This window comes from Pan troglodytes, chromosome 6 (genome assembly GCF_028858775.2).
Source record: "Pan troglodytes isolate AG18354 chromosome 6, NHGRI_mPanTro3-v2.0_pri, whole genome shotgun sequence".
In the NCBI taxonomy this organism is placed as follows: domain Eukaryota; kingdom Metazoa; phylum Chordata; class Mammalia; order Primates; family Hominidae; genus Pan; species Pan troglodytes.
Genome location: NC_072404.2, coordinates 16,211,738 through 16,228,496, shown reverse-complemented (window position 1 = coordinate 16,228,496; position 16,759 = coordinate 16,211,738). Strand labels below are relative to the sequence as shown.

Below are 16,759 nucleotides of genomic sequence, written 5' to 3'. Positions count from 1 at the left end.
GGCTGAGTCACACAACTTGGGCTAACACACTGGAACACCATCACAACTTCCTCTTTTTAATTTAAATATAAACCTCTGGCATTAGATAAAAAAGGAAGCATCCAGAGTTTCTGTTGTCCTGGTGTGTACCAGTACAGCCATGCTGGTTGTTTATAGCTGGCATTCATTGTGATATGTCAGAAGATTTGATCTGTTTGGTTGGGCATATTCACAATAGTTCATAATATTTTGACTTTCAACCCTTAGATACAATGAAAATTAATGTCAAGTGCTTGGATTGTGAGATTTGTGTGTCCTCGTCTATTAAAAAGATAGAACTTTTTCTACTGTCTATGAAAGACAGAATATAGGTGTTTTTTTTTTTCCTTCTGAGCATGTAGCACTTTTTGTTGCCTCCTCATACCTATTCTCCTTTTCTTCCTGAATAAGGCTATTAGCTGAGCACATTGCCACAGCCAACGATTACGTTTCTCAGCTTTGTAGCAAGATTTGGACATGTTTTCATGTGGCAAATGAGATATCAGCAGTAGTTTTAGGAGTAAATTCCAGGAAGTTTTTAAAGACAGAGACTGAGCCCTTCTTCACTGCTTCTTTCACCATGCTTCCTTGAATGTAGATGTGATGGCAGGAGCACTGGGAGTAGTGTAGAATTACAAAGAAGAATCCAGTGTAGAACCACTACACCTAAGAATGGCAAACCAGTGAGATGAAAGGAGTCATGACCCTGAAAACTTCATGCTGCAACATTCATATTGATGCTAAGTTGTCTTCCTGCAGATTTTCTTTGCTTGAAAGAAGAATAAATTTCTAACTTCAAGCCACTATTATTATAAGATGTTCTCTTATTTTCAGTTGAACTTAATTTTACTTGAACAAGGAAATTTCTTCCTAGTTCCATGATTCTAAGTATAGTTGGCTGTATTCGTTCCTGTGAATCTAAATATGATAATGCGGCAAATAAGCAAGGAAAATTCTGATAATTTCTAACCATTAAATCATTGTGAACTACTTACCATAATTGTGTAGTAAATAGAGAATCAAAACAGAGATCTCTCTGATGCTTTTTCTCTGTGTCCTATAAAACCAGCTCATAGATTGCTGTGCTGATTAAATGAGAAGATGTTTATAAACTGCCTGCCACTCAAAGGTACTCTGTAAATATTAAGTACCTCTTAAAATTCATCTTCTGGCAACCTGTAAGTTTATCTTTGTATCATTACTGGTTATCACACTGCCTTGCACAGAATGCACACCAAATAAATTATTCTTTAATAAATTAAAGTTTCTACAGGACCTTACAAGTCAGATATCACAGTTTATTCTTCTCATTGCTTTTTCACTCTTCAAATTATGTAAAATGTTATATTACTATTTAGAAAGATTGAGGGGCCACTTAAACTCCCAATTTATAACCAGAGAGTTAGTTTGGAATTGGGCAGAACCTGGCTTTTTATTTCCTAGTATATAGAAAATATAAAATTACACAGTGTACAAGATTCTGTGAGAGATGAAAATGAGCATTATAGCCGTTTTGAATGCAATGAGCACCATTTGTCTTAATGGCATATATAATTTGGAGTCAACACGTAATAAGAAAAATTATTTCTGTATAATACTTTCAAAAACACTCTCAAGAACCTACTGCAATGAACATATTTTTAACAAATTAGGTCATTTTATTTTCCCTAAATGTATAACTACTATCTTTGTGTGTTTGCATTTCATCTCTCCCAGAAAGAGAATTATGGAACTGAGAAGAATTGACAGAGATCCTGTGGTGTAGCCCTCTGTATCGATGAAGGAGTTTGCCCAAACCAACTTGAAGACATAGTGAAAGAGAATTTTTCCTATTTAATGACCTGGATAATATATCATAATTTTTATATACAAGTAGTTTTATTAATTCTGCTTTTTTTTGTTATTTTCTCAGGAGTGTCCAGTAAAAAGATCTGGTGCCATCAAAAATGTTTTATGCACTTGTCTTCATATCCTATGATTCAGAGAGCATATTTCAGATGTTAGAGAGGGTAGGGTTGGAAAAAATAAAACAGTGACAAAATAGGTAAAAGGGAAGTGGAAAACTTTCTTCTTCACCTCTATAAACTCTCTCTGAGAAATAGCAGACCTCTTCACCCATTAGGTACATAGCAATTGAGTTATAACTGGTTTAATCCATCTTTAGTCTAGAGAAAAAGTAACCTTACTGATATAATGACATAATATTGGAGACTCTGTAAGAATGTATTACCACCAAACGACGAATCTCTGTGCATTCTCTTGTCCCTTTCCAGGATCCACTATAGACTAGGAAGGAGGCAACTCTAATTCACTATACTGTATGGTGTATTTTGAAAATTGTTGGACAATTTAGAGGATATTAAGAAAAAATAGAACATGGAGAAAATTAGGAGAAAAGCAAGTATTTTTCTTATGGATGTAGGAATTGAGAAAGGGGGCTGCATTTTTCAACTTACATAAGCCATCTTTGAAGTTGAGCATCTCATGTGAGTGAAACGCTACTAAAAGCGTTCCACAGGCTTTTTATTGATTCCATGTCATGCACCTATCAAACTGGATTTGAATGACGTCTAGATATTATTTCTATTGTAAGTGAAATTAATTGAGCTTTCAATGGCTTTATGATATTTCAGACAGGTATTTGTCAGGATTCTATCAACAAAAAGTGCCCTCGGGGAGGATGTGAGGAGCAAGGTGTCACAGGGAGGGAGGATAGGACCTGGGAGGCAGACCCCAGGTGAAACATTTCTGTGAAGATGGGTGTCTGAGGATATGCACTCAGTCAATATTTGTGCTATTCTGGCAGGGTCTGCCTCTTCTCTGTCGATGGTGAACAGATTCCATGGTATCAGCGTGACTGAGTGAGAGTACAAACACTGCTCCTGAGGATAGGTTTTGTGAGTAATTTGTTGACACTGACAGATTTATTTGTCTACACTTGTGCTTTCAAGGTCCTGGGTGAAATTCTTTCCCAGTTGTACCCTGACATGTACTACTGTCCTTTGTATTAGGAAATGATACTGCTTTTTGGAAGGATTGAGACTGTATATGCAAATATATACTCTATCTAAATTACTTTATGGGTGAAGCAGTTATCCCCATAAACATTTTTACCCTCCTGACTCACTGTAAACTCAAATCCTAAGTGTTGAAGTACTAGAAGGTCAGTGGATGCATATGTAAAACTGTTTCTACATATCTCTCCTAATTTTTTTTTTTTTTTTTTTACCATGGGGGCATGTAATTGTTTAATTTTCATTTATTTTTCCTCTAATATTTAATTTCTTATGAAAGTTTGAGTTAGGAACTTTGAAACCTGTCTTTGCTAAGCTTTTATGTTCAATGAAATGTACAGTACAGCAGGCAACATGCTAAAATTAAAGTCAACTTTAAGAGAAAGACGTTTTTTCTTTTAATAGTTTTTTAACATTTACATGTTTTTCTTCTTTCCATTGGAAATAAAGGAGCTTATTTTGGAAAGATCACAAAATGTGAAAAAAATCTAATCAGTTTTGAAGCCTAACTAGTTTTAAAAAATTGTCTGTTTTAATTGCTCAAGGGATACATTTTTCATCTTAAAGCATTTTAGATTTATGTTTCATCATAAACATTTTCCCTGTCACCTAGGTGGATTAGCATATAAAAAATTATTTTGACCCTGCAAGAAAATTACCAAAAGTTTTTCTAGTAGGATTTGGCTAATGAAATTATTTATTTTAAAATCAGTAATAAAATATATGTACATATTATTAAATGGTATATCTGTGGTATATAATAACAGATTAATGTTCTACACATTACATGATTCAAAAGCCTTTTCATTTTTTGATATGCTAGTACTGAATATGTTTAACAAATAACTTTTGAAAGTTGTTGAAACAAAAGTCACTAGGGCTTCATAATTATCAAGTGTCTGTGTATGTCTGTATACTCATGTGCATGTGTGTGAATACCTTTCTTTCGCTAGATCATAAGCGTCCTGATGCAGGGACAATGTCTTTTATTGCTGATGGAACTACCTTATTTCATTTTTATCCTGAGGTACTATCACCTTGCCTGCCACATTGGAGGTAATCAATAAATATTTGATACAGAAATGAATGAACAAAAAAAGCAAAAATAAAAACATAACCCTAAGGGTGAAGCATTTACAAACATCAGTATGAAAGGGTGATTGCTTCTTGTGTTGGGTAATTTTATAAACATTTCTGTAGAAATAAATGATTTCCTAGCATCAGTAGTGAATTGTAATAGATTGTTGTATGGAGGCTAAATCTAAAGTATTGTGTATTTCAAAAGGCATTTGCAGATTTTAATTGGAACTCATGCTAGTAGTGTTAAGTGATTAGAATCGTATTCTGAAAACTTGAAGCTAATCTTATCTTAAAGATCACACTTTATAGTTAAAGATTTCTACTTATGAAATTCCAGTTTCCCATAGATATTATAGTCTCAATCATGATAAATTGACAAAAATATTAGCACTATTTTGCCTGTGAGGAATGTAGGAAAATATCATTCATTTCCAAAATCACTCCAAATCAACGTCATTAGAGAGTGCCATTGGCTCTACCTCGAAAATGTATTTTGGATCCGATTACTCCTTACCATCTGCATCTCTGCAACTTCATTCTTTAGTCATCATTAGTTCTGTTGTCTAACTAATCTCTGTAATCCTCTTCTTCCTTCTCATTCTCCCCTTAGCAGCCACAGTGATCTTTTAAAGCGTAAGTTAGATCATAATCATTCGCTGGTTGAAACACTTCCATGGCTTCATTGCAATTAGAACACAAGTCAATCTCTCCCACCCCTCCCCTCTCCTCTACATGATCTGACTTTCATGTTCTGTGATCGCATCTTCTATACACTTGCCCTTCTCTAGTGCCATACCTGCACTGACTCTCTGCGTCCTCAGCCTCTTCCTATCCAAGAGTGTTTGCATTTACTATATTCTGTGCTTGGGGGCTGCTTCCTTACATTTTCAAATGCCTGCTTCTCAACATTTTAATCTTAGTGTCCTTCATTTCATCCTCCAATCATATTTTCCCATTTTGTTTTCTTTATGACTTATTACCAGAGGTTAAGTGACTAACACACTGTATTTGTTTTCTTCCTTGACTATTGTTTGTTAGAATGTGAGCTTATTTAATGACTTGGACATTCTTGGACTTTTTTATTTTTATTTTTTGTCTCTGCTGCAGTTCTAGGCCTGAAACTGACTAGAGAGTCTTCTTTGAAAGAAAGATCTACATTTAAGACACTGACCTTTTGAGATTAATGTTCTAAAGTCAGTCTTCTATACCTTGCGGTTGAGCCAGTCATCAATAGAAAAAGACATAATTGTTTAAAGACCCCAGCTCCTGTCCATATTTGTTTATCATTTTTTCTCAAATTTGTTAATCTTTCACTTTAATTTTTTATGTCAGATAACTACACATATTGAGGAAATGTCTAGAGAACTGAGACAAAACAAGATCAAAGAATCAAATAAATTGTTGGAGGTTTTAAGGCTAAGAAGTAGATTCCTTTTGGAAACTGTCCTAGGGAAGCTGTATTGTAAGAGTTCCATTATTTTCTCTCTCTTCATGCTGCAGCTGATAGCAGAAGTGAAGACCCATAATCTCAATGAGCATATCTTAGCCTTGGTTCTAACATGGGACATGTTAACATGTTCCAAACACAGTTAAGGACAGGAAAGAGTTTTAAAAAAATTACACAAAACAACATATGGTAATTATGTGCTTTTGAGCAACATAAAAATAACTGAAAGATTGTAGATATTGATTTTATAATTAGCATTTTAATAAGAAACTAAAATAAATAGAAGATAAATAAATACTCAAATGTATAATATATGTTCCTGAAACAAAGTTGCAAATCTTCATGTTAGAACAACCCAGGAAAAATTGATACACAGCGATTAGTATCAAGACATTCAGTGTTAAAATTAGTGGGCTTCAATAATAAAGAAAAATACTGTGGACATTCATACCATAAATATAAATCACTCACATGGAAGACAAAACTTGGACTGAACTCAGATTCTCTCATAGCAACATTTGATGTCAGAAGACAGACGTCATACATGTGACAAGGTCAGGTAGCTTCTAAAGATCTAGTTGTCAGGAACAAGTTTAGACAGTCCCCATAAAGTTAGTGACTATTAGTTGCTATATCTTGCATCTCCCTTTTCTAACAAGGAAGCATTATGTTTGATGACATATACTACATTTGGACCTCCTACTCTGACCATAAGGCCTTGGGTGTTCCCAGAGAAAGAAATATCTTTACAGCTGATTCAGGCTGGAAAGTGAGGGTAGGAGCACTGAACACTCATAACTCAGCAGATCCCGTGGGGATGTGAGGGCTGATAGAAAATCAGGATGCTTTATGTTTCCCCTGTCAAGCTCTACCAGGAAAGTCACAATGGATCATACTACTTCTTAAAAAATGAAGTTATGATTAATAATTGATTAGACTAGTGGAATATTATAGTTTTAAAGAAACTGAAGTATGTGTGCATCTAGTCTCCCCTTGTGTAATCCTCTTGATATGTAACAAAGAGAAAACAGTGCCTAAAATGTTAAGAGACTTGAGCAAGTTTCCAGCTTATGAGTGGTTAAATCATTAAGAGCTAGGTTTCTCATGAATTTTCACACTTTTCACCACTCTACCTCTCTGGATGGTGCTAATTTTTGATACTCTTTCCATTTCTATCTGCATCCCTTAACCATAGCAAGGTAAGTCACAGGGTTCCAGTTTTTTCACAATTCTTCCAATTGTCACTTATTTTATTGAGAAAGGGAAACTGCTTTCATGAGAATCATCAGCAATTGAAATGAAAAGGCATTTGGATAAGTACCTTTTTTAAACAAGAGAAGTGCCTTTTTGGTATTTGTTACTTTAAGAAAGACCCTCGTACCTAACAGAGTACCTACCTAGAATGCAAAGCGTTTGCTTAAAAATATGTATTTATAGTGGATTTCATGGTAGTTCTATTTTCAATTTTTTAGAAACCTCCATACTGTTTTCTATAATGGCTGTACTAATTTACATTCCCACCAACAGTATATTAGGGTTCCCTTTTCCACATATCCTCTACATTTGTTATATTTCATCTTTTTGGTAATAACCATTCTAACAGTTGTCAGATAATATGTTGAGCATTTTTTCATATACCTGTTGCCCATTTGTATATTTTTTGAAAAATGTCTATTCAGGTCCCTTGTCCATTTTTTTTCTATAGAGTTATTTGAGTTCCTTATATATTTTGAATATTAACCCCTTATCAGTTTACAATTTGTAAATCTTTTCCCCCATTCTTTAGGTTGTGTTTTCATTCTATTTATTGTTTCCATTGTTTTGCAAAAGCCTTTTAGTTTGATGTAACCACATTTATCTATTTTTGCTTTTGTTGCCTGTGGTTTTTGAGTTTTATATAAGAAATTACTGGCCATATCAATGTTGTGGCGATTTCCCCATGTTTCTTTCTAGTTGTTTTGTAGCTTCAAGTCTTAAATTCAAGTGTTTAATCCATTTTGAGTTGATTTTCATATATCACATGAGATACAAGTGTAATTTTATTCTCCTGCATGTGAATATCCAGTTTTTCTGACACCATTTGCTGAAGAGGCTGTCCTTTCTCCATTGTATGTTCTTGGCACCTGTGTCAAAAATCAGTTGGCTATAAGTGCATGGATTTATTTCTGGGCTCAATTTTGTGACATTGCTCTATATATCTGTTTTTATGTCATTATCATGTTGTTTGATTATAGCTCTGTAGATTTTGAGATCAGGTAAGTAGAATGCCTCCAGCCTTGTTCGTTTTGCTCAAGATTTCTTTCAGAGTTTTTTGTGGCTCCATTTGAATTTTAGAGTTATTTTTTCTGTTTCTATGAAACATGTCACTGATATTTTCATAGGGCTTGCATTGAATCTGTAGATTGTTTTGGGTAGCAATTCCATCTCTGGGTATATAGCCAAAGGAATTGAAATCAGTGTGTCAGAGACACATCCACACTCCCATATTTAGTGAAGCATTATTCACAATAGCCAAGATAGGAAAACAACTTAAGTGTCCATCAAGTAATGAATAAATACAGAAAATTGGTATATATATACAATAGAATACTACTCAGCCTCTAAAAAGAATGAAATCCTATCATTTGTGATGATATGGATAAATTTAGAGGACATTACGCTAAGTGAAATAAGCCGGACACAGTAAGACAAATATTATATGACTCACTTATATGTAGAATCTAAAATGTTAAATTCATAGAAGCAGAAAGTAGAATAGTGATTATCAGAGGTTTGGGGGTAGGAGGGAGTATTGGGAGATGTTGGTCAGATGGTACAAAGTTATAGTTAGGTAGGAGGGGTAAGTTCTGGAGATCTGTTGTACGAAATGATGATTATATTAGGTGTGTGCAAAAGTAATTGTGCTTTTTGCCATAGTTAATGTTATAGTAAATAATAATATGTTGTATACAGTACTTGAAAATTGCTAACAGAATAGATTTTAAGTATTCTCATCATACACAAAAAAGGTGAGGTGATGAATATGTTCACTAGTTTGATTTCATCATTTCCCAGTGTGGTGTGTTTTTTTGTGTATGTGTGTGTGTGTATATATATATATATATGTATACATATATATGTCTATATAAACATCATGTTATATATATGAAAATAATACACACAATTTTTCTGTCAATTTAAAAAATTAGAAAGTACATATAGAATAAATAACTGTCTAACTTTAAAAGCAGTATTGTTATAATGGTTGACATTATTTCACAGTTTTATGGTAGATATTTTAGTTCTGAGATGGAAACAGATCCAAAGGGACATTTGACATTTAGCATCTTTCTTTGGGCTCTCCTTACAAATGATGTTACCCTGACATCTTGTCAGCTTTTTAAGGAACCCACTAAAATGTTTATTCTATTATTTTCATATGAAAGATCTTTTCTTCTGGTAACATATAGATCCTCAGTCTTGTTTATAGATACATTTGGCTTTGGAGTTTCTAATTTGTTTACATCCTTATATCTTTTTCCATAGCTAAGCTGTTAGTTTTGACAATTTCCTTCAGTCAAACAGTATTATCACTGTTGTGCCAGTTAACAAGATCTGATGTGTAGTAACCACTAACGAATTTCAAATGTCAGTTGTAAAAATATTTTGTGACCCACTATACCACTTAGCTGTCTGATTTTTGAAACTAGCTAACTGCAAGCAAGATTTGACTCCATTTTAATATCAATAGTTTTTGAAGCAACTTTTTACAAGTTAAACCTTATAAAAACTGTGCAATAAATAAATACTATTTGTGTTCAGAAAGTATGATTATACTCCAAGTGATAAAAATTATATTTATAAATATTGATAAGTTCAATGACAATAGAAATATTCTTAATGTATCTGAAAAATCTCTACCAGCTGGAGCCATGATCTGATGTATTGTAATCTATGACCAACAGGTGGCAGCAGTTCACAGAAGGTTCTCACTGGAGAGCATGTAAAATTCATAGTAACGGTTTAACTCTCTTATACTTTATTCTTCAACGGGGTTGTTTAAAACACAGTGTATTTAAACTGATTGATAGACATCTCTGTTTGCTGCTTTAGAAACAAAATTACTTTATTCAACTGTGTTTAAAATTATATGCATAACGTACATTTATTTATTACACTACACTGAAATATATACAGTAAACCAATAACTGCTTTCCTTTGTGTTGAAGGAAGTTGAGAAGTAATGATGCATTTCGTACATTAACTCTTCTAACTCTTTATCCCTGGGGATGTTTTAAAGGATTGTGACTTTTTACAGATTTCTTTTTTTTTCCCCCCTGAGACGGAGTGTTGCTCTTGTCACCCAGGCTAGAGTGCAGTGGCACAATCTCGGCTCACTGCAACCTCCGCCTCCCGGGTTCAAGTGATTCTCCTGCCTCAGCCTCCCAAGTATCTGGGATTACAGGCGCCCACCACCATGCCCAGCTAATTTTTTGTATTTTTAGTAGAGACAGAATTTTGCCATGTTGGGCAGGCTGCTCTTGAACTCCTGTCCCCAGGTGATCCATCTGCCTTGGCCTCCCAAAGTGCTGGGATTACAGGTGTGAGCCACTGCACCCAGCTGACTTTTTACAGATTTCTATTTGGCTACAATATAGGGCTGGATTTTTGTTGTTATGTCGAAGTAGGGCACAGCAAACTACAGGAGTTGGTAAAATTCAGAATAAGATATACTGACAATACCACATCTGATGGTTCCTTTGTGTTCTCTATTAAAGATAATCTTTTGTTTTTGTGTACCTTGTTGTGCTCTTGAAAATGTATGACCATATATTAATTGATTAGTTGATTTTGTTCTCATGTATCTTTCATCAAAGAACACATTAATACAATTAATAAAAACAAATCAATATATTTAATAGCAAAGCTATAAAACAAATCTGGGTCATTTGAAGATGTACTCTAATTCATCATCCAACAGAGTCATGTCTCCAAATTCCATCTGATGTTACACAGCCAATCAGTGTTAAAAATAGTCTTCTGATATCTGCTTCAATCCATGATTTATTAGAAATTTTGGCCCTGTCTAGTGATATTTTTGGTTGTCACAATTGAGGTGGGGGTATTGCTACTGGCATCTAATGGGTAGAGGCCAGGTATGCTGATAAACATTTTTGCAATGCACAGGGCAGCACCCCATGAAAAGAATTATCTGACCCAAAACGTCAATAGCGACAAGGCTGAAAAACCCAGGTCCACACTAGATAGTCATCTAGAAAAATCAATTATATCTCTATCTTAAGAATGTGTACACAGGAAGGCTTAGAAATTAGAATCCAGGTGCATAAGCTAAAAGGTGAAATTATAATTATAGCAGCCTTTTTAAGGAAAAAAATTCTAACCATCCTCTGATGCATCAAAAGATCAGAGTGTGAAAAGTGCCCTTTCCTAAAAACTATGAATGTGAAGTGATCTATTTCTGAAGCCCCAAGGGACAAGTTTATATTTTCTACCTTTTACAAAAAAAATCCCTTCGGAGAACTTTGTTAACCATCCAGCAAAATTGAAAAACTCAGCCTATCAAACCTATGTTCGCTAAACAAATTTTGTGCTGAATATAATCATCGAAGTATTATCCTGTATACAGCTGCCTTTGAACTTTTGATGTTTGCTCCAAAGACTAAATGCAGAGAAACAACCATTCTTTCCCTACCCATCTTGCTTCAAAACTTACAAAAACAAATTTTTCACCTTGTGAATTAAGGGAATATAGGAAAATCTCATGGAGTTACTTTTGCACTTTCAGTCTGATTTGTCCTTATACTGTGTGTGTGTGTGTGTGTGTGTGTGTGTGTGTGTGTGTGTCTTCCATATGGAGACGTTCCAAATACTGGAGTCTTTCCCTGTACTAGAAAGCTCTAGTAAAAAAGCATTTTGTGAGATTTATGACAGCATAGACACTTAAAGAATATTTAGAATATTAACTCTGTCTACTACAAAAAGCTTTTTTGGTCCAATAAATAGAAAATATCACAGCACATATTTGAAGTTTACTGTAAGGCATCTAAAACAATAGCCTTTTAATAAAAGTATTGTATATCAGGGCCTTGAAAATTTGGCTTGGCTTAAATGCTCATATTATTGCATCTAAATGTAAATATTTGAATATTAAACTACTGCTTTGATTCCTAAGCAGTTTAAATGTGGTATCTAATAAGTACCTTTCTGATTCAATTGAATACTCTTTGTAAAAAGAAAACAAAGAGCAACACGAGAAGTGAAGAGGTTATAATGATACAATAAACAAGTTTAGTGTAACGATCCAAAGCTCAATATATCTGGGAGCATTGCTCTGTCATTGACTTCTTAGATTTCCAGCAACTACACAAGCAGAAACTCAAGTTTCGTGTGATGTAAAGGCTTGACTTCCTCTGTATTATAATGAAAAGAGATATGTCTCTGACTTTACAGATCAAGGATTGTGCTTTGGTTAAACTGATAAGCACTTTTCCATTTTCTGTGCAGGGCTTATTTGCTTCATGAGAGCTACGTTATATAAAAAACAAAAATGAGACGGGAAATACAACTTTGGCCAAATGACGTTTTCACATATTTTAGAATACTATAAAAAGAAGGAAAAAAAGAAAGGTAGGTCAGATAATATCTGTGATCCTTTTATATTTAAAAGCATTGCTCCAAAATAAAAGTGTGTGACAAGTTGTTAACAAGTATTTGCATGTCTCTGAGGAATGTTTTGGGTAGTATATAAAATAATTCTGAGGAGAAGATACTGGTCCTCAGAGGTTTATTTTTTTTTCCGCATGCACTCTCTATAATTGAAAACAGTTCTTTATTCTAAGTCTTATATAATAAAATTTGAATAAAGAAAAAAACTGCAATCTTTAAATGAGGCCACGATTTGTCTATCAGGTTGAATCAGAGACAGCCTAATTTGTCCAATATCTTTTACCATTATTACCAAAGAGAAGGCATGGCTTAGTGGCTCATTTTAGATTTCTTGTTAAGTTATTTAGTGACTGTGATAAAATAGAGTGTTTTGCTATGTGTGAGGTACTCTTCTGAGAGCTGAGAATGAAGCATTCAATGCAGCAGGCAGTGTCCCTGTCCTCATTTCTAATAATACCATCAAAATGATGGAATCCATCATGTGCTATTCTCTTTTCACTCAGATGGACCCCAGGTAAAATGGCTGAAAACCTGAAGAAAACACTTGTGTTAATTAGAAGTAGTAAAGTGAAATTGTTATCATAAGAATCTATTTGGCCAGGTGCTGTGGCTCACGCCTGTAATCCCAGCACGTTAGGAGGCCGAGGTGAGTGGATTGCTTGACCTCAGGAGTTTGAGACTGGCCTGGCAACATGGCAAAACCCCGTCTCTACTAGAAATAAAAAAACTAGCCAGGTGTGGTGGTGCACGTCTGTAATCCCAGCTACTCAGGAGGTTGAAGCACAAGAATCACTTGAGCCCAGGAGGGGAGGTTGCAGTGAGCTGAGATCGTGCCACTGCACTTCAGCCTGGGTGACAGAGCAAGACCCTATATATCAAAACAAACAAACAAAAAAACTACTTTAAATCCTAATAATATTCTAACACCAGCAGTGCAATGTATTATAAATATTTGCTTCCTGGCCATGAACATTTTAAAATCTTTAAGTTTAATATTTAGTATTTGTATTTTAATGTTACTACAGTTCCTTCATGAATGAATATGCTGATGATTTTTAGTAAAGTCATGTTAATTATTATTACAGTTCTCAAAGTACTTCTTTTCTTCCAAATGCAGTTATGAGCACTATTCTGCTTAGTGATTGGGCAAAACTATTTAGAAACACTTTTGTAGAACTCTGACATCTAGAAATCTGAAGATTACAGAAAAACCTGGATAAGTCAAAGTAGTATTTCATAAATGAAATTTCTCAAGTACTTTATAAACTATCTTGTATAGTATTGATTTGTAAATAACCTAGACAAATGAAAACTAAGATACTTGAAGTGAGTCCATGTTTTGCCATTCAAAGCATTAAGTAACTATTGACTTTAGAATTTAGTTGATACTCAAATAACGCAAACATGACTCAGAATAGGGGCAGGTGGTGAATTAGAGGCATCAGTGAGTTATTTTCAAATCCATTGTCTTAATTTAACTAAAAGCTGCAGTATAGATAGTCATTTCTTGCTTCAACACAATATGAAAAATTACTTTAGGTCACACATTTAGGAAATGGGACTATGGAAATCTGCTTTGCTTTAGGAGCCAGGATAAAGGTGGGAAGGGAAGCAAAGGATAAATGCTAAAAACAAACAAACAAAAAAAACAAAACAAAAAAACAACAAGGAAAACAAAATCAGTTTCACAATGTATATACAAACAAAACAAAACAAAACCCAACAACAACAAAAAACCCCAAACCATTAGTAGAATATCTCAGTAATGCAATGCATGTTTTTTTTTTCTCACATGTATCTTTCATGTTGAACGTTGCTATAATAAAATATACCACTATATTTGACCAACATCAATTCCCAAATCTGGGTTCCTAGGGTTTACCACCCTTGACGATCTGTTGAATATGACTACCACCATTAGGATGATCTCCCACTAGTGGCTAGTCTTAGTGGATTGATCCCACTACTGGTCACCACTTGAAAAGACTCCCTTAAAAGCAAAGTAAAATTCTCTAAGTTTTAAGATAGTGAGTTTGATCTTATCAGAAGTAGGCAAAGGGAAAGGAGAAATTCAGGACACAGGACTACAAGTTTATCTGCCTGTCCCTATGTTAACAACCTCTTGCCTTTCCATTGTCTGAAGTAGGTTTCCCCACATGGTTCATTTTTTTTTCTCATGCAGGGAAGTCTTGAGGGTTTTGGTAAACTTTCATCTGTATGAAATGTCTCGACTCAGGGATGAGATGGTGATAGAGGCAGAGCATCCATATTGTGGTATACTGAGTCCCAATAACTCCCCAGGGAAAGGAGTTACCTCTTCCCATTGATTAGTAAAGTAGGTTTGTGATCAATAAATATAGAATACAAACAAGGGTATTCAATGAACAAAGTGTATGCTTAGTAAATAATAATGTGGCTATTTTGCCATTATTACTAAAGAAGCAGCATGACCTTAAAGTACATATGAGGCCTTCCTAAAAGAGCACAAAAGAAAGATTTGACAAATACATTTGCTTTTCCATTGTCAAGAACCTTTCCCATGCCGTCTGTCATCAGGAGTTATTCACATTTAAAGATGGAAGTAAGCTATTGTTATTCCTAATGAACACACTGAAATCTATGCTGCCTGATTTTAACATTTGATACTAAGACTCCCTCCCCAACATGAAGAAGTTTTTTTTTTTTCAAAGTTGTCTTTTGGGGTAATAAAGTGGGATTTAGAAAGAGTAATTGCTCGTACTGAAAATAAAAGTCTTCAGTGATTACATCTGCTAGAAGAGAATTTTTGTCAGTGTATACAGTGATTTTTTTTTTTTTAAAGTTAATGTGTTAGAAAGAAACCCAACTGAAAAATACTACTAAATTTAATATTTAATATCTCAAAATTTAAAAAACTAAACAAGTAAATTAGAGTAAGACACTATGCCTTCAGATTTTATAAATAATATTCAATTGAAAATAAAATGAAATAGATATGTATATGATAAAGAAAATATAAATTCTTAAAGAGGTGAAAATACATGAACTTTTAAACTACAGAGAAAACTAAAAGTCTTATTTTTTAAAATAACATAATAAATGGACAAGTCCTCAAAAGTAGATGAGCTGAAATAAGACATTTAAAAATGATGTTCATTTTATGTAGCTTATTTAATATTTGTATATTCAATGTAAAAGGTTATCATAAAGTAAGGACATGATATTGTACTTAAAGTTTTATCAGGAAGTTGGATGATACACATTGTTTAATTCCTTTCAACAATGACACAATTATTAAATTTTACAGGCACTAAAGTGTCCAGCATTGTTCTGACATAAGGAAAGCCAAACTTTCTTACAGTGAATAGGAAGAGGAACAAAAGAGGCGTCAGCGATGTAATAACATACACAGGGTTAAACAGTTATTTTTCAAAGAAATGTAGAACAAAAATATTCCTAAAGGTCACATGCCATCTCTTCAGCCCATTTAAGCCTTCTGAAATGCCACTCTGAGTAAAATAACTACCTCTCCAGAAGAGTCATTCCATTAGAGAGCCAACTAACATCAGTACAGAGATAAATGGGAGAACAGAAAATTGATTTTACACTTGTGCCGTAAGTGTGGTCAAATGTTATAGGCCAGCACATCAAATAGGATTCCAAAGAATTGCTGTGCCTGAAAAATAACAACATAAGAGGATGTGGTTAAATACAGCTTAATAATAGGTTTGATGGTCAGTGTGTAGTAAAATATTTATTTACTCTTTCTGTTTGTTATACCATATGACACATTCTGATATCTTTTTTCTTTTTGTTAATAAATTTATTATCTCAATGTTCTTGCAACTGGTACCTTTTATCCCAGCTCATTGCTATTACATGTACCCAGAACCATACACGTGTAGCAGCAATGATTTATATTTTGTTTGATTTAAAATGTATGGATTGTGTCCAATAATGATATTTTAATTAAATGTTATTTTATAGGATGCCAAGTCTGTATGTAAATATTATCCAGATGAAAAATGTTTAAATACTATTTATTGAAACTGTTGAAGTTCATTGGATCCACTGGAAAAAATGAATGCCACCTCTCTATTTTCTATGATTCTTTTGCTTTCTCCAGTGCCACTTAAGTTACTAGAATGTTCAACTGGGACTCGCCATTTCTTTTCAGATGTTTTAGACCTCACTGTGGTTGAATAGAGTCAGGTAAGATAAACTTGAGACAGCATATTCCTTCCTCACCATACTAAAGAGTCTCAGGAGGTAAGTAGAAAACCAGGCAATGACGTTTTAAAAAGCCCTGGTGTGTTCTTGGCAGCTTAACAAGAAAGTCATAGCTAATATATTTTTTTCTCATATACACATTTAGGTCTGTTCAAGACCAATATAGCCTTTCTCAACATATTGCTAGGCAAGTGATCAATTTCAGTATAGACTGAAGAGTGAATGAATTTCCAACAAAATAAAGATGGGGTGAAAAATTTAATTCTTCCTTAAAGATGGTTCTACAGAGCAGCCATTGTAATCTACTCTGTCTCTTCCTGCACTT

The 16,759-nt window shown here is 34.0% G+C and overlaps 1 long non-coding RNA gene across 2 annotated transcripts in view; it reads left to right on the top strand.

The window, feature by feature from the left end:
* The window catches only part of LOC107975697 (uncharacterized), a 424,270-nt gene extending 408,163 nt beyond the window's left edge, over positions 1-16,107 (top strand). For both annotated transcript variants that reach the window (XR_010158344.1, XR_010158343.1), the window contains one exon: positions 12,064-16,107. This is a non-coding gene — a long non-coding RNA (uncharacterized LOC107975697). The remainder of the gene's footprint in view (positions 1-12,063) is intronic.
* The last annotated feature ends 652 nt before the right edge of the window (positions 16,108-16,759 follow it).